The following is a 19,291-nucleotide window of genomic DNA, read 5'->3' as shown; positions in this document are numbered from 1 at the left end:
ATGTTTCAACCCACTGAGAAACTGCCAAAAATAAAAATAGAGAGATGTGTAATAGGAATGTGATGTGACAAGGAGATATAGAGCTTAGAAAATGGAGGTAGAGGACCTTGTTTCAGATTCTTCTTTCAGTGGCCTTGGGCAAGTCATATTTAAAAGTTAGATTTCAACCCTTCATTTGTAAAATGAAATTGTTGACTGATTAATCTCTACAGCCCTCCCATCTCTACCACTCTATATTTCTAAATTATTCTAAGCTGCTATTAACCACAAAGGTAATCAACAGATTATAAATTCCAGTATGGTTAGGGTCTATATATTATCCATCCCTGACCAAACATTTATTGTGTGCCAGGCACTGTGACAAATTCTTAACAAACTATTTATTTATTTATTTATTTATTTATTTATTTATTTTTTATAACCACTTCATGAGAAAGCTATTATCATTCTCCCTACCATTTTACAGATGAGGAAAGTTAGAAAAGTTAAATAGTTTGGCACAAACCATTGAGTACATAATAACTCCATTCTGTGCTGCCTCCTAATCAGATAGAAAACAAAACAAAAACAATTCTTCCAAGGAAGAGAAAGCTCACCCAAAATCTTTGAAATAGTCCAATTAGGAAAACAAAGTGATTAATAATCTTATTTGGAAGTCAAGAAAGCAAAACTGATTCCACAAAAATCAGGGCACACTGATTTAGATTAAGACTTTTACTTTGAATTGTTTCCCATAGTAACAGAGTTTTGTTTTTGTTTGTGTTTTTGTTTTTTACTACCTGGAGATTTCCTAGATTGGTGACGCCATGGTCACATGAAAAGTGAGGGGGTGGGGCGCCTGGGTGGCTCAGTCAGTCGAGCATGGGGCTCTTGGTTTCATCAGGTTCTGATCTCAGGGTTTGTGGGATCAAATCCAGTGTCAGGCTCTGTGCTGACAGTGTAGAACCTGCTTGGGATTCTCTCTCTCCCTCTCACTCTGCCCCTCCCCTGCTCTGTCTCTCAAAATAAATACATAAGCATTTTTTTAAAAGTGAAGAGTCAACTGAAGTGAGAGAATAGGGGCATCTTAATGGGCATGACACATTAGAATTTTGGACAGAAACAGGAGAGGGAAGTAATATTTCTTCAACATTTAATATGATTCAACAAGCTAATTCCAAGCCCTTGCTCATATAGCATTTAGACATTTTCTGCTTTTCTCACCATAATTCCCTCTGTCAGTGTGTCAAACATCTGTTCAACTTAAAAATGTATAACATTCAGAACATAAAGTACCCTTGGAATAAAAATACTGCCTCAGTATTTTTCCAAGATGCTCCAAATTCTAGGACTGTCCTAGTTGAGGGTGCTCCATTCCCCGGAACCATTTTCAGTTTGGAAGTCTTGCCCAGGAGTTTATTTTTATTTGTAAGGATGAGGTGGAAATAGCCAGAAGTTTATTTCAAAGAACTTTCTATTTAAAAGATTGTCATTTAAATAGAATTAATTATGATACAGTTTCAAATTTCACAAACCACATTGAGAAGGTCAGGGACAAGAGCTCACTTGAGAAATTTAGTGGAAGAAATACATTTCTTTACTCAGGGAACAGCTATGTAAACCTTCCCTTCACAAAACAGCCTGAGATTATAATCGAAAATCCAAAGAATCATGACAGTGCTTTTTGGAGGCTTTTAAAGTTGGTATCCCTTTCCTTTAAAATACTTCAGTGAGCTCTCCAAAGTAGTAAGACAAGATGCTTTTACAGTGATTTATATGGTATTTTCCATCTTAACAGCTGGACTCTTTATGTTTGTAGTATTGCCATGTGGCACACTGTTCAAAGCAATGGAGTTTTAGAAGTCCTGAAAACAGGATGTTCACTTAAGGACTATATAGAACATGTTACAAATTTAAAATATGAAAAGGAAAGGAATTCAGTTGCAAAGAGCATGAAACCTGAATCCACAAGCTTTTCCAACGCTTTTTAATGCAGTCAAAGGGGGATGAGAAATGTTCATTCTTCCAACTGTCAGCAAACATATGTATGAAGCTTAACTGGCTTCATAACCCCTGCAGGGCCTTTTCCCTTGGTTTTGCCTCATTTTCCAACAGGTTTTAAGCATCAGCAATGTAGTTAAGCAGCCTTCCTCTTTTGCAACAAATCTCTTATTTTCTTTCAAAAAGGATGCTTATATTTTAGAATAGCACGTGCGCTCACCAATATAAAATCTAATTTACTTATATTTATCTATTTTTGTAATATACACATACACAAAGATTGTAATATATATTGAAAAGGTTGATACAAATGAAGGGGAGGGGCGGAGATAGAGGGAGAAAGAGGATCCAAAGCAGACTCTGTGCTGTCAGTGGGGAACCTGAGGTGGGGCTCAAACTCGTGAAGGGAGATCATGACCTGAGCTGAAGTCCCAACGGAGACACCCAGGTGCTGGGCAAAAGTATATTTTGATCACAAGTATAATCCTTTTATCTTTTTGAACAGGAGTTTAATATATCACATACTATAAACTACTAAATAAAAATGATTGATTATAATAAATATTTTAATTAACACTAAAGCATAAATAATTTCTTGTCTTTAATTGTTACATAACGACTAAAAGAAGTAAATTCTGGAATTCCAAGTAGAAAAAAAATCTTAGTCATGTATAAGTAATTTTCTTAGTAGTAAAATTGTGTACAGGACATATTATGCAAATGAAAAATTAAAAATTAAACTACTTTCTGCTCTTGGATCTAAAAACCCCAAAAGATCAAAAAAATATTAGTATTAATATTCAAGTTTAATTACTTGCTTTAATCATGTTTAATCATTTGTATCATGAACTATAAGACAAGAAATCCAAATATTTTATGGATCATATGTTAGAAATAATTGAATATGTGACATAAATAACTCATCCAGATTTTTTTTAATTTATCTACATTCCTTTAAAGATTCAACAGCATATATATATATATATATTCCATATATATATGTTCCATATATATATGTATATTCCATATAGATAGATAGATAGATAGATATAGATATATGGAATAATACAGCCAAAGAAGATACCTCAAACTATGTGTTTTTATAAATAGTAGATATATGGCTAACTTGATCTGAGAACACTTACTATGCCAACTTCAACTTCTTTCAAAATTAATTACTGAGCTGTAATACAAGAAAATGGATAAAAGAATAACAATCACATATTCAAACACCCCAATTTATGATTTTTATCATGGAGTTCGCACATGTTAAAAGGAAAATTAAAATGTAAAGAACAACGACTCATATACACACGGATAATATGTCAAACCTAAAAGAATTTCAACAATAGGGGCATCTGGGTGGCTCAGTTGGTTAAGTGTCCAACTTCAGCTCACGTCATAACCTTGCGGTTTGTGGGTTTGAGCCCCGCATCAGGCTCTGAGCTGTCAGCACAGAGCTGTCAGCTCTAAGCCTGCCTCGGATTCTGTGTCTCCCTCTGTCTCTCTCCCTCCCCTGCTCACAATCTGTCTCTCTTTGTCTCCCAAAAATAAATAAACATTAATTTATTTTTAAAGAATTTCAACAACAAAATGTTTCATTCCTCTTGCCTATGTTGGCGTCTTGAACAGCATGCTGGTGGTAGAATCTGTTAGTACTCTGACACCCAGCCAGATCTCCAGATAATATCTTCCCTGAAAACATCCTATAGATCAAGTAACCAAAATATAAAATAAAAACATTTTGTATAATGTTTATATATTAAAAGAAAGTGGTTATAGATTGTTGCAAGAGGAGGAAGATTCCTTACACAGTATTTAAAACCTCTGGCATAATCTCAAGTTTCAAGTTTACTACAACCTGTATTCCTTCATTCCTTCATTCCTTCATTCATGTATTCCTTCATTCATTCTTTCATTCACCATATACTTCTATGCATCAGGGATAGCAAATATGAAGGCCCTTATGCAACGTGAACAGGAAAGATGAATGTGGAAAGGTTATATCTGAGCTAAAAGCTGGATGATGAGAAGGTAGACTTATGTAAATATTTTGCTGAAGCATTTAATGCATGAGGGATAGCAAATAGGAAGGCCCTTATGCAAAGTGAACCCTTCTGAGTACTGTCAACTTCTCATATGCTACCATGGACCATAGGATAGGCAAGTATCCTCCCTCTACTCTAAGAGTATGCCAATGTCCTCTATTTGTTCATTCTTGGCAGTGGACCAACAGTGAGAGTGCCATTTCTTAGATATGTTTACTATAGTTCCTAAACATTACTCAAATCAGAAATTTCTAGTACAGCTTTGAATGACATCTCAAATATTATTCAAATCCATCATGAAAATTTATTTCAATACATAGTCCCAAAGTCTCAGAACACACAAGTATAGATTATATGTAAATTGTTCCTTAAATATAAAAGGTTGGAGGTTTATGGTAGAGTCAACGAAGCTTTTTAAATTATACCTAGATGTTAGTTATTATAATATTTAAATGTTTTGTCAAATTACAAAAGACATACAATAATCATGCAGAAAATTTAGAAAATACAAAGTAGGAAAGTAAGAAACAAGTAAGTAAGAAAGTAAACAAATACACAAGAAAGTAAGAAAGAAGTAAGAAAACAAGAAGCAAAGTGAATGTCAGCAAATGTGGATGAACATTCTTTAACAATATTTTATAATTCCTCATTGTACATCTCTATACTACGAGATGGAGACCACAAATTTGCAGCATATTACTGCTTGTATCATACAACCATTACAGAAGCATTTCCAACTAATTAAAAATTCTGCCAAACCTCAGTCTTAATATATATAGAATATTCTATTGTATGATTACACCACAAATTTTATAAATCTCCCTCTTACTAAGCATAAAATTCACTTCTAATTTTTTAATGACACTTAGATTAATGAGAAAGGAATCTTATATGAAATATTATCATCTATTTTTGGTTTAGAAAAACTTCTTTTAGCATCTTGCAATTTTACAGACTTCTATGAGTTATAGTTATAAAGTTTTCAGCAAATATAATCAAATTATATAAAAATTACATAATAATAATTTTGTCTTCTTCAGCCAATCATTATATCTTTTATTTATGTTTTAAATAAAATTGGTCCAAATTATGAAAAACTATCAAAAAGGAATAATTATATGCATGCCACACTTTTGTTCATTTCAATGGCAATACCTACTCCATTTTGCAGTTACTCATTGTGCTGGCTCTGGGCACAGAGGAGGTAGTCTTTATTATATTGATGAATATAGCCCTAGTTTCCTAAATTTTAGGGGAAATAGGTCTTAAAAATAGTAGCTAATATTTATATGACACTTTCTGGCACTGTTAACATATTACCTAAATTACCTTTTTAATCCCCACAACAAAGCTCTAAGGTACATATTATTATTATGCACATTTTACATATGAACAAACTAAGTATACAGAGGTTATGTGTCTATTAAAATTCTATTAATCTATTTAAACTCTATTAAAGAGAAATCTATTAAAATTCTTGTATGGTTTGTTTTGCTTGTACTGTTGATAAAATTATCACACCTAAGAAAGCTAAAAATTAATTGCATTGTTGGAATAAAGCCTATTTGTTCTGAATAAATAATTCTGCCAATGTTTCCTCATATTCCATTTGGAATTTTTGTGTCTACATTAATATGGAAAATTATTCTTTAATTTTTTTTCTTGTACTGTCTTCCTTTTTTTGGTTTTGGTAACAAGGTTATGGTAGATTCATAATATTAATTGGCTAACTATCCACCTTTTTTCTGTCTTTTGATATGGATAATATTTCCTTAATACTCCTCACAGTTTTGATCTTCTCTTTGATCCAAGAGTTATTTAGAAAAGTGATTTTAAATTTCATAGAGGTTTTAAATAGAAATCAATTAGCAAAAGCTCAGATGGACAAAAAGTTATTTTCTTGGTCGTTTAAGCTTTTGCTAATAAAGGTCATTTGTATCACATTATGAGCAGAAAATATTGACTAAATAAATACTATTTTCTAGACAAATTGAAGACTTTTAAAGCCTCTGTTCAGCCATTATAAACATGCCAAATAATCTATTTGATACAGGATTGTAAGCTACATAATTTGTACATATACATATTATTCTTGTATTTATATAGTTATGTGTGTTTATATGAAATATCAAAACTTACATATGGTTACATAAGCTTTCTCTTACTCTATTTTTTTATACCATCACCTATCAAAGAGTAAGAGAAGATTGTTAATGTCTTTTGTAACAATTGTATTTTTTATCAATTAGCCTGTTGTGTCTTCTACATTATTTTATATTTTATTTATTTATTTCTAAATGTTTATTTATTTTGAGAGAGCACACATGCAAGGAAGAGCAGAGAGAAAGGGAGGGAAAAACCCTCAAGCAGGCTCTGCTCTGTGAGCACAGAGCCCGCCATGGGGCCCCATCTCATGAACTGTGAGATCATGACCTGAACCGAAATCAAGTCAGATGTCTAACTGACCGAGCCACCCAGGTTCCCCTACATTATTTTATATTTCAGACAGGTATATAATTTAGTTTTAGTTTTCTAGTTTAAATAGCATGTATTGGCATATTGTTATTTAATCCAACACTTGAGGTTTTAATTTTACATAATATCATTTAATCAGTTTATATATATTTTTAGATTACATATGTCTATTCTTATATTTGACATCTTATTTTCTAAATTTTATATTTCTAGCATTGTTTGCTTTTCCTATTGCTTTCCATTCTATCATGTATGCATTACTTTACTTTTTCCATTTTTCTGCATTTTCTATTTCTCTAAACAGTTCCTAATTCAACATGGTATCTCTTGATTTCTTCTAACATAAATAGAGATTACTTTTACTTCTTTGATGCTTCACTCATAGTTTTTAATTAATAAAATATGATTTTTTGAGGCTCAAGTTTTGTTAAAATTAATACTTCACATTGTCTTCTGTGAACCACTTTTGAAATTTGTATTTATTTATAGCCATACTCTCTGCTAATTACACTTTTTATATTGTTTTTATTCCATCTCCATATCTTTCTTTTTTTTAATTATTAAAAAAAATTTTTTTAATGTTTATTTATTATTGAGAGACAGAGAGACACAGAGCGTGAGCAGGGGAGGGGCAGAGAGAGGAGACACAGAATCCGAAGCAGGCTCCAGGCTCTGACCTGTCAGCACAGAGCCCGACGATGGGCTCGAACTCACAAATTGTGAGATCATGACCCAAGCCGAAGTCGGTCACTTAACCAACTGAGCCACCCAGGCGCCCCATCTTTTTTTTTTAATTATTTTTTAATGTTTGTTTATTTGTGAGAGAGAGAGAGAATGAACAGGGGAGGGGCAGAGAAACAGGGAGATACAGACTCTGAAGCAGGCTCCAGGCTCTGAGCTGTCAGCACAGAGCCCGGCGAGGGCCTTGAACCCACAAACTGTGACATCATGACCTGAGCTGAAGTCAGATGCTCAATCAACTGAACAACCCAGGTGACCCTCCATATCCATATCTTTCTTAAAAATACTTTACTCTGAACGATTTCAAACATACAGCTTACACTTACTGAGCAATTATAATGAACCAGCCAGTACTCTTAAGTACCTGAAAATAATTAACTTACTTAATAACTTTGGGATAATTTTTTGGGATAGAACACATTTGTATTTCCTCATGTCAAGCAAGGAGCCTGTAAGATTCCCTTTTATCCTCCTTCTGCCCTTCTCTGCTAGCACTCTCCCTCTCCATATATAAAATGAAATGAAATGAAATGAAATGAAATGAAATGAAATGAAATGAAATGAAATAAATAAAAATTTTAAAGAAAATATTTGTATTTACGTTAATAGATGAAGAAACCAGGACACATAGGATAGTCATTTGCAAAAATGTACACAGTTGGAATTGCAGAGCTCACATTTAAATGTAGGCTCTCTGTCGGCAGTACCCACACTCCTTACTCTGCCATTTTAAGCCTTCCAGTACAAGGGATATATAACCAACTTCATTTTAGAGTTTATCCTATATGTAATTTTTTTTCAATTTAACATTTCATTTTTGATTTTATTTCTCACCTACCTTTCTTTTCATTATTTCTGCCTATTTGATGTTTTTCCTTCTTTTATTTCTTTGAGAGTCCCAATTATACTTAATTTCAAAGTTATGTAATTCTATAATTTTTAAAAATTTTTCTCTGCTGTAAATTCATCCTCCAATTGTTAATCTTGATATTGGATCTCTTTTTGAAGTTAGCTTTCTTCATGGGTTTTTGAGTTTTTGTTTTTTTAGGTAAAATCACCTCGGAAGTATTTTTGCTTTTGCAACATTCCTTTTATCCTCACTCTCTTCCTCTCTCTCTCTCTCCCCTCTCCCTTCATCCTACTCCCTTTTTCTCTCTACCTTCCCAACCCCTAATCTGCCCATCACTTTTGCCATCAAGACTAGGCCTTCTCTTCTATAAAGAAGAGACTCTCACTGAGTAGCTATGGTGACCTTATAGTAAGATTATATTAGAAACAAAATAGCTTGGGGAACCTCTCATTGCCCATATACATTTGTGTCCTAAAGCTTCAAAACTAAGATGCACAGCAAACCACATGAAGAATCTGAAAACTAGGGAATTGTGAGAATGCTAATTATTTGACTTATAAAATGTAATTAGCACTCATTTCCCCCCCAGATAGGATGTATTTGAGTAGATATGCTATATCCGATTGGAATATCTAATCTATGGGGCAAGATTTTCTTACCACATCTCCTTAGAGAAGATTAAATATCTATAAGTGGGCTAGGCCTTTGGTTCCTGGACAAACTCTTGTTCTGAGTAAGAACCAAAGTTGGAGTAGACTTATATGGCATGAGCCATAATACCTTTTAATGATAGAGTTTCCAGGAGTTGCTTTTCTTAAGGAAGAGCTATGAAGTGTGGCAAACACTCAGAGTTTTGTAGATACCACTTGACATACCTATCCCTGACCTCTTAATTTTGATTCACCTCTGAGTATATTTGATACATGTGTTTTAGTTTATATTTGTATTAGTCACAATATCATTATCCTCTTTAGTGCTGTGGGTTTACTCATCTATTCTGTAGTTTCTCTAGATAAAGAAGTTTAGAAATTTCTGGCCAATAACAATTACTGACCACAAGACTAACTATATTCATTGTATTTCTGCTTTAAATCTACATAAATTTATTCCCTAAAATTTCACAACCAAAGCCATGGTACAAGAAAAATGAAGGATTATATAATTAGCTGGTAAATGTACTAGGAACTAGGAAAATATAAGCATAAATATCAACTTTAATTTAAATCATCTAGATTGGCTAGGCTGAATGTCTGAACTTCCGTATGTAACCTGCCCAAATTTATGGCTATAGCTATGTGATATGAGGTACACATTTTCATAAAGGACCACAGACTTCTATAGAACAAGGAAATGATTCTTTTGAAAGAAAACTAAAGGTACTTGTCTTATAAAAATAAATGTTGGGCCAAATGTTCATCCTTTATTATTCTCCCGTAGGAGTTTTACAAGATGAGGATCTGGCATTTATTAGCAGGTCATTTGGGGGTCGGTGGCTGTGGGAACCCAGACTCTTTGTCTGCATTTTATCTTCACCATATGATTTTGGTATGAGTATTTCAGTCTCATAAAGTATAGTATGTCATGAATATTTAATAATTACATTTTTTAAAATAACACAAATTAAATCACCTGTCTGTTATAATACTACACTATCAGTAAAGACCCATTTAATTCTTCATTAGGGATTTTAAAAATATTTTTGGTTTGAGCACTCATTTAGTTATGGGTAATACATGGGTACGTGTGTGTGTGTGTGTGTGTGTGTGTGTGTATACATGTGCATGTGTGTGTGTATCTGTATCACAGTGTGCTATGAATGATTTCAACCACTGAATATGATTTTAATCTTTGTCTCCTTAGTTGGATATTTTAATATAAGAGAAATTTTATATTCCATGTAAAATTTTAAATGGCTTTAAAAATAAATAATATAATGCAAGTATAAAATACACTTGCCAGACTGCTAGATAATCAGATAAGTCTACTGTAAAATATTCCCACTAAATTAAGAAATTCAGCCAAGTTTACCACAATAAAGTGGAAAGAAGAATCTATTGCTAGAATGACTTACCAAAGGCATGTAGAAACATCTATTTGAACTTTGTACTGCATTCAGTGCAACATGAGAAGGTGTGATTCCTGACATCTGGTAGCTTTGACAAAAAAATACACATCAATAGTATAAAGAAAATGTTAAGGCAATATAGAGATAAACACAAAATGGCATCTTGATAAAAACACAAGACTTGGGATAAGAGGAGCTACTGAATTCTGGTTTAACTGTGCAATGTTGGACAAGTCACAACCTTTCTTGATCCCAATTTCTTTATCTTTTAAATAGTTCTTGGGATAATGTGTATAACATACATCTATAAACCTGTTACTCAGCCCCTTGTGCAGAGTGCCCCAGCCACTCTGATCTCCTTTCTGTTCCTCAAAAACACTAAGCACCTCTACCTGGGGCCTCTGGAGAAGCTCTTCCTATTTCCTGGAACATTTTTTCCCCAATCTTCATATAGACAACTCCCTCTCTTCCTTCAAATTTGGCTTAATATTCCCACATGCTCATGCCTTAAATCCATGGGAAGCTGGAAAAGCAGGTAGCCAGTGTCTCCACCTTTCATATGATCGACTGGCTCTGCCTCCTTTCAAGATCTGAAAGATGCAGAATTTCCTTGAGCAGAGAATATTAACAAACTTCCACCATAGGTTTAAGACACTGCAAAATCTCCCATTACCACTCAACGTGATGGGCAAATTCAGAAATTTCTAAGAAATGAGTAATGGTCCATCAGGACACATCCAAAAAATAATAAAAACTTAAGAAAATAGAAGAATCAGTTAAAAGATCTTGAAAATTACTGTCTTCCCAGAGTATTGCTCTAGTCAATCATAAGAAGAATTTATAGTGGCCAGGAAGACATAAGTTTCAAGGGCAGATTATTTTTTTTAACATGAAATTTATTGTCAAATTGGTTTCCATACAATAGCAGTGCTCATGCCAATAGGTGCCCTCCTCAATACCCATCACCCACCTTCCCCACCCTCCCACCCCCCATCAACCCTCAGTTTGTTCTCAGTTTTTAAAAGTCTCTTATGTTTTGGCTCCCTCTTTCTCTAAACTCTTTTTTTTTTTCCCCTCCCCCATGGACTTATGTGAAGTTTCTCAGGATCCACATAAGAATGAAAACATATGGTATCTGTCTTTCTCTGTATGACTTATTTCACTCAGCATAACACTCTCCAGTTCCATCCACGTTGCTACAAAAGGCCATATTTCATTCTTTCTCATTGCCATGTAGTACTCCATTGTGTATATAAACCACAATTTCTTTATCCGTTCATCAGTTGATGGACATTTAGGCTCTTTCCATAATTTGGCTATTGTTCCAGCAATTTCTTATTTGACACATTCCCAAAGGCAAGGGAATTAAAAGCAAAAATGAACTATTGGGACCTCATGAATATAAAAGGCTTCTGCACTGCAAAGGAAACAATCAACAAAACTAAAAAGTAACCAACGGAATGGGAAAAGATATTTGCAAATGACATATCGGACAAAGGGCTAGTATCCAAAATCTATAAAGAGCTCACCAAACTCCACACCTGAAAAGCAAATAATCCAGTGAAGAAATGGGTAGAAAACATGAATAGACACTTCTCTAAAGAAGACATCCAGATGGCCAACAGGCACATGAAAAGATGCTCAACGTCACTCCTCATTAGGGAAATACAAATCAAGGGAAGATTCTTGACATCCAAGAAGTCATGTGGCTTTTATACCACTCAGGTCTTATTCTTTTGATTCTTTCCCTGCATATAATAGTTTGTGCTTTTAAAATATGTAGAAAGTTAGATTAGATCCATTTAAATTCTTCTCTTGAGTAAATTGGTTACTTTGTGAGTCTGTATTAGACAATAATTTAATTTCCTTTTATAGTGGCAGGAAAAACTTATTGGGTACTAATTCCAATAAATTTTCCAATATTTGCTTTATATACATTATTTCTATTCTTTTCACAGTCCTTCTGGTTTTATTATCTCTGCTTTATGGATGAGAAAACTGAGGTTGAAGGAGATAAAAATAATTGTCATATGGAATTGTAATTTCTGTACTACAATTAGTAATTTATCTGGAACTTATTGTGTGTTATCAGATGCAAGCATGATTATTCCTTCTTCACCAGATTTTTCCCATATTTACCATATCAATGGGGTACACAAAAAGTATAAAGGTAACTGGAAAGAGAGAAAAATAAAATACAATTAGTCAGTAAGATCAAATGAATTAGAGCATTTTTTGAAATTTTGTTTCTTTATTTTCCTTGACTCTAGTTTTTCCATTTTTATTCCAATTTTTCTAAAGTTTATTTATCTATTATTTATTTATTTATTTATTTATTTATTTATAGAAAGAGAGCGAGCACAAGAATGCACAGCAGGGGCAGGAGAGGGTGAGACAGAGAATCCCAAGCAGACTCCATACTGCCAGTGCAGAGCCCAATGCAGGTCTCGAGGTCACAAACCATGAGATCATGACCTGAGCTGATATCAAGAGTCAGGTGCTTAGTCAACTGAGCCATCCAGAAGCCCCTCCAAGTTTTTAAAACTTAGTATATATGTATACTTCAGTGCCTCAAAACCTAAAATGATTTGAGGCATTATATACTATGAAATATGCAAGATATTAAACTATAAACTATGCAAGATACTAAATTATATTTTGTATAAAAGATACAAATAAAACATAAATTTACAATTCCTATGAGGGTAAAATACAACAGGATAAAAATATTTGTAAATTCTGGCAGGTATATTATGGTATGATGTGAACATGATTTTTGGAGCCATTATGGCTTTGATTCAAAATCAAGTGTCAAAACCTATTTTCTTCTGTATAAAAATGAAACAGTGCTAACTTTATAAGGTTGCTACCATTATTGCATGAGGCCACATATACAAAGTACCTAGCAGTGTCTAACACATAGCAGACACTGGATCATGACAGTTTCTGATTTGTTCTTGTGTGGCAATGGTGGCACATTCAGAATGTCTGAACTATCATTAAGCACCAGAACCCAAATGCTACTATGCCACTATGCCTTTCATGTTCCATTTAAATCTACTCTCTGTTAAAGTAGGACAGTCTGACTCATGTGATGTTTTCTTTATGTCAGAATCCTCTGCCTCTTCTTTGGGACCAGCACATTAATGTTTTTTGAGGCAATATCGGTCTACTGCGCAGGGTCTGTACTGTTCAGATAGGATGTCCACTTCTATCTTCAGAAGAAGTATGGCCACATGGGTCACATGACCGAAAATAGCCAATATGAATTACGTGATTATTAAGAATGACCATGCAACCATAACTGGATCAGTGATTGTAAACTCAGGACTTTTGCTAGAACTAATAGGAAGGAAACACTCTTTCCACTGTGTTGTTAGACCGGTGGGATGAAAACATGGAGCCATTATGGGCTACCATAAAAGGAGAACTTATCTTACAATGAAACTAAAGGAGTAAAGGTAATGGAGACAAACCGATATTTGATGGCATGGTTAAGTTTCAGGATCCAGTTGTGTGTGAAGACAAGCCATACCTCAATTTTTTAAATTATGTGTGTGAGGCTTTGTGGCAGACAACTTTTTAAATGGCTCTCAATAATCCAATTTTAGCAATCTAACTTTAGGAAGTTAGCAATAATTCAACTTTCAGGTATCCATTCCTTTATGTTGTCCCTTAGCGTGTGAGCTAATAACTTACTTCTAAAAAGCAGAGTAGGGCTGGAGGAATGGGATGCCCATTCTGTGATTAGGTTACAAAAGACCGTGACTTCTGACTTACTGGCATAGCGTCTCTACTGCCATCTAGGCTTTGAAGAAACGACTTGCTATGTGGGTGGGTGAGGCCAAGAAATAAGAAACTAGGGCAAGCATTCAAGGAGCTGAATATTGCCATCAACTACTGAGTGATCTCAGGATGCTGCCTCAGGCAGCACCACCTTTCCTCAGCCTTTGGGCTACAGCTGGGTCTCCTACACCTGGCAGTGCTCGTGGAAAGAGTCACCACCTAGTGAGACTGTGGGGCTCAGTCTCACTTCACTGGGGCTGAAGACACTGGGGAAGCTCTGGTGAGGATTGAGATTTGCTCGAAAGATGGCACCAGACGGACCCGGTAGCAAGGGAGCCTACAGGAGCCAGGATACCCAGATGTTTCTCATCCCAGAAAGCTCCCTCCGCCCCCACAGAACTACCGAGAACCTGAGATCCCACGAGATCCCACGAGATCCCGCGTTCTTCCGGAACAGCGTGTACTGAGGCGACTCCCGCCTGCTTCCGCTTTCGTCTTTGTGGATCCTGACTCCAGCTCATCACAGCCCGTCGTCTTCCTGACTTGCTCTGTCCACCTGGGCTTACTTCACGCACACAAGAGATCCTCCGACTGCGTACCCTGAGCTAACACCTTGATTGCAGCCCTGTGAGAGATCATGAAGCAGGCGACTCAGGTAAGCTGTGTCCAGAACGCAACCCACAGAAACCCCGATAATTAAATGAGCATCCTTTTACAAAGGTAAGTTTTGTGGCAGTGTATTCCACAGCGATAGATAACTAAAACAATCCATTTTAGTCATTTGCGATTGGATTTACAGCTCTGGCATCCAAGAGATTCCTGACAGCTAACATGGGAAATATTTTCTGTGAAGAAAGTAGCCGCAGGATTCAGCAGCATTAAGAAAAGATGAATTTTCAGAAACACACGCAGTGGCCCTGTAATTGTCTAAACAAGTGACATAACATGAATTCTTTAACAGAGTACTTTTTACTGTGTTCTTCACTTGAACCACAAAGGAGATCATCTTTAAACACAAAAAGTCTAAAAAGAGTTTAGGAATAGCCTAAAATGCACTTAAACGTTAAGTACTTTAAAAACTTTCTACAAAATATGTAGGAACTAGCAAAGATGAAAAATTTTCCCAGAAGAGTGGGAAAAAAAAAACAAAAAAACAACCCACATTATTTTTCTGTAAGGAGTATTGAAAGAGTGAGTAGGAGAAAGACTGAACAAATTTTAGAGGTAGAAAATGGAAATTAAGGTGTTTTTTTTTTTCTTCTTTTTCTTACAGAATCAGAAAATCACTGCATAATAGGCTGAAAATAGTTTGTTTGATGTTGGGGACATTTTGATGTAGAGAACGTTTATCAAAAGACTGAGTACAAATGACAAAGTAGAAATAGCACCTCAGCTGAAACATATAGATGAATCAAAAGTTTCACTGTAAGCAAGTTGTAAGTTGTATTTCAAGTCCTTACCACCAAAAGAGACCTAAAAAAATGTTTTAATGCAATCCAATTTGTATTCTAGGAAAGGAAACTGAGGCCCAAAGCAGTTGTATTATTTTCAAAAGATCAATTAGTAAATACAGAACGAGAATTACTTTTATATCTTGAACTCCATGTCCATTTGTTTTAGAAATCATTTCAACTATGTGTTATAGATATTAATAATTAACAGTGCCCTAGGAGCATTGAAGGTGAGGGCCACAGAGCTCCCAGTATTCTCCCATCACATTATCAGCCTTGTCAGGACAAACTGCACTGCCCTAAAAATCAAACCCAAGGAGGAAACGTGGACAGATTCTTCACCTCACCCTAATGCCATGAGACAAGCCCCATTACCCAACTCTGGGATCCGATTCAAAAGCACTGATAACACAGTAACAGTTGTCTATAACTAAGCTCTTGTGATAGGTTTAGTGCAATTTCTGACTTGTAAGGGCCCATGCCATAGTGGTGATTAGAAAAATACTGTGACTATTACCCTGGACTTCCTCCGGTGTGTCTCAGTGATCACAAGAAACGCTAAAACTCAGACCTTCCTGTATGCCTCAGATTTTCCTCTTTATAATGCTCTTGATAGCTTCTGATCTGGCCTAACTGTTGACTACTCCATGACTACAGAAACCTTTCGTTGTAATGTCTGGAACTCAGTCTGCCATTAGTAAAATGACCTCTCTCCTAAATCACTCCACCAAAGTTCCTTCCTTTTTGGTGGTTCCTGGACCCAATTTCAATGCAAGTGGGAAAGGGCAGGGGGGGAAGTGCTCCCCACACACCACCAACCAATGCTCAGGACAGCAGCTAGCTGGGTGTCCTCCCATTCAGCTCAATGCTGACACTGTCCACCTGGAGATAGCATCAGGTTCCACAGGTTAAAGGGTCAGTTCTGGGGGGCTCAGTCAGTTAAGCATCCCACTTCGGCTCTGGTCATGATCTCGCAGTTCGTGAGTTCAAGACCTGCATTGGGCTCTGTGCTGACGGCACAGAGCCTGGAGCCTGCTTTGGATTCTTTGTCTCCCTCTCTCTCTGCCCCTCCCCTGCTCATGCTCTGTCTCTTTCCCTCTGTCAAAAATAAACATTAAAAAAAAAAGTTCAGTCTTAGAAGACTGCCCCCACCACCTCCTTCAGATGCCACTCACAAGCACAGCTGTTACCTGTGCTTCAAAATGATCTGCTAAAGATTGGAGGTTCCCACAACCTCCTCCTTGGACTTAAGATGCAAGTCCAGGTTGCAAGTTGCCAGTTGCAAGTCCAGGTTGTTACCTGTATTTCTTACCAACTGGTTATAAATCAGAGGTTTCCAAGACCCTCTTCTAGGGTGCGATAAATTTGGTAGAGTGTCTCACAGAACTCAGAGAAACACTTTACTTACTAGATTACGCGTTTATTATAAAAGATATAAAATTCAGAAACAGCCAGATTGAAGACATGCATAGGGCAATGGTATACCTCTGTGGGAAAGGGTCTGGAGCTTCCGCGCCCTCTCTAGGCTTGCCACTCTCCCCACATCTTCATGTGTTCACTGACCTGGAAGCTCTCCGAACCCTGTCCTTTTGGGTTTCTAGGGAGATCTCATACATAGGCATGAATGATTAAACCATTGGCTATTGGCAATTTATTCAGACGCCATCCCCTCTCCCCTCCCAGTGGTCAGAGGTCATTGACTAGGACTGAAAGTCCCAACCTTCTAATCACTTGGTGGGCTGCACTGGCAACCTTCTCTCAGGCTTAGGTGCTTTGCAAAAGTCATCCCATTAACATAACAGAAGACACCTTTATTGCTCTCATTACTTAGAAAATTCCAGGGGTTTGGGGAGCTGTGAGCCAGGAACTGGATGAAGGCCAAATATACAACATCCTTGAACACCATGGACCCACTTATATGGGGGTCCACTTACATGTAGATTTTTTTCAACAAATACAGTACTGTAAATGTATTTTCTTTTTCTTATTACTTAATAGCATTTTCTTTTCTCCAGCTTACTTTGTTGTAGGAATACACTATATAATACACATACAAAATGTGTGTTAATTGACTTTATGTTATCAATAAGGCTTCTATTCAACAGTAGACTATTAGTAGTTATGTTTTTAGGGAATCAAAAGCTATACATGGATTTTTGACTGCCCGGGGAGTCAGTGCCCATAACCTCCACATTGTTCAAGGCCCAGCTGTATACAAGAAATATATTTTGGTCATTTGAATCACCAAAAGTATATTTCTTACAAATCACAGTATCACGTGTTCCTTCTAACTAACTTCTAACTTGGCTGACAACATTTTTACTCCTTTCTACTCCTGACAGATAGATCATTATTCCTCCTTTCTCAAAAAAATCAAATCAAATCATCTAGCTATGCTGAAGCTCAAACTATCTGAGTATAGCCTCCTTCTCCCCCCAGCTGTAGTCATCTTTCATCCTCCTAATCATCCCCCTCATTCACTCCCTCTTGTCCTTGCAGCCATGCTAACACAGCCTGAAATCCCAGGCTCCAACATTTAATCTTGATTCTTTTCCCATATATACTCTCCACTCCTTCCTTCCCTCTCCCTCTAGCTTACACATCTGACAATAAGCAATTGTGGGAGGCCTCATCTCACTGTTTATTCTTTACCTGCCCATGCAGCTGAGCATTACTGGCCAAAACCATAGCCATGCCAGGCTGATTGATCATACTTTAAATTTATGATCACAGATTTCACAGAGACTCTCCAACATTGCATTTCCCTGGTCACATTATCCTCTCTTATCCTCCAACATGTTTATCAACAATCAGAAGCTGTATGGCATATATTTGCATTACCAAATTTACTAATATATAGCTGTATCCTAATCATATGTGTCCTTCCTGTTCCAATGGGTAGATTGTTTATACTTTTACCTAAGTGCAGTTCCTGTACATGCCCATTGGATCCCATTCTCTTTCCTCTATTTATAATTATCTCCTTTAATTATCCTGTCTCTCCTGAAGCATCATAATTTTCATCTCTCTGTCGCAGATCATTCCCATTAATATGTAGGCAAGCTGAAATAATTCCATCTTAAAAAAGGAGAGTGGGAGGGCTGACTGCAGAGCCTGGGCACCATTCATTTATCAGTCACTTTTATTTGCAAAACTCCTTTAAAATCCTTAAAAGCTTTATCTGTTACTCTGTCTCCTGTCTCAACTTCCTCAGTTCTCTTTCTCTCTTCACTCTGAAATGTCTCTCACATCCAAAACTCTTCTCAAGCTGCATTCATCAAGATCATTGTGCTGCTCCAAGTTACCTAATCCAGTGGTCAAGTCTTTGTCTTTTTTTCACTTTGTCAACAGCATTTGACATTGCTGATTACCCTCTCCTTGAAACTGTTTCTTTAATGAGCTTCCAAGACAAAACCATTTCTTGCTTTTTCTCCTACTTTAGGGCCACCTTGTTTTCAGTTGCATTTGCCCAGTCCCTTTTTTTCTTTTCAATGTCCAAATGTTAAGGTACTCCACACTCTTCCTATCTCTATCTCTTATATCACAGGAACTCTCAACTAATCCTAAAGCTTCAAATAATAGCAATACCTGGTCAACTCGCAGAAATATATTCTCAGCCTAGAACTCTCATCTGAACCCTAAACACATAGGTTCAGCCAAATTCTATTTTTCATTTTACTTTTTTAATAGGCACCTAACCTTAACATACTCAAAATCAACTCCTCATTTCACTACCCCATATCTGAGACATTCCTTCCCATCTTGGTAAATAACCTTACAACAATGTAGGCAGTTATGAGATGTTTAAATTTCATAAGCCCACATAAATTGGGGATACTACATGGACCAGCTATTGTATAGTGCTTCTTTTCAACACATACACAGGGAGGGAGAG

This window comes from Neofelis nebulosa, chromosome 1 (genome assembly GCF_028018385.1).
Source record: "Neofelis nebulosa isolate mNeoNeb1 chromosome 1, mNeoNeb1.pri, whole genome shotgun sequence".
NCBI classification, from domain to species: domain Eukaryota; kingdom Metazoa; phylum Chordata; class Mammalia; order Carnivora; family Felidae; genus Neofelis; species Neofelis nebulosa.
This window is presented reverse-complemented; position numbering follows the sequence as displayed.